The sequence below is a fragment of the Arachis duranensis genome, chromosome 5 (assembly GCF_000817695.3).
Source record: "Arachis duranensis cultivar V14167 chromosome 5, aradu.V14167.gnm2.J7QH, whole genome shotgun sequence".
NCBI lineage: Eukaryota > Viridiplantae > Streptophyta > Magnoliopsida > Fabales > Fabaceae > Arachis > Arachis duranensis.
This window is the reverse complement of record NC_029776.3, coordinates 81,173,678-81,174,020: the sequence shown is the minus strand read 5'-3', so window position 1 is coordinate 81,174,020 and position 343 is coordinate 81,173,678.

Sequence of the window (343 nt, the reverse complement as noted above, 5' to 3'; positions counted from 1 at the left end):
TCTGCAAAGTTCTAGTATAGCAAATTGGCAATCTATTTAATTGAGTAATTACTCAAATCAGTCCCCAAGAATTTTAGAATTGAACATTTTAATCCCAAAAAAAAATTAATACACAGATCAATCTCCAAGGTTTTACTCCAGCAGATAAATCAGTCCCTAATTCATTTTCCGGCAGAATAATTACCCAGATCATTCCCCCAAAGATTTTAAAAACGTACATTTTAGTCCCCAAGAAAAACTAATGTACAAATCAATCCCCAATGTTTTTCTCTGTTAAACATAATAGTTCTCCGTCCAAAAATAAAATAATAATTATTATTATTAATTGCTCAATAATATTGTA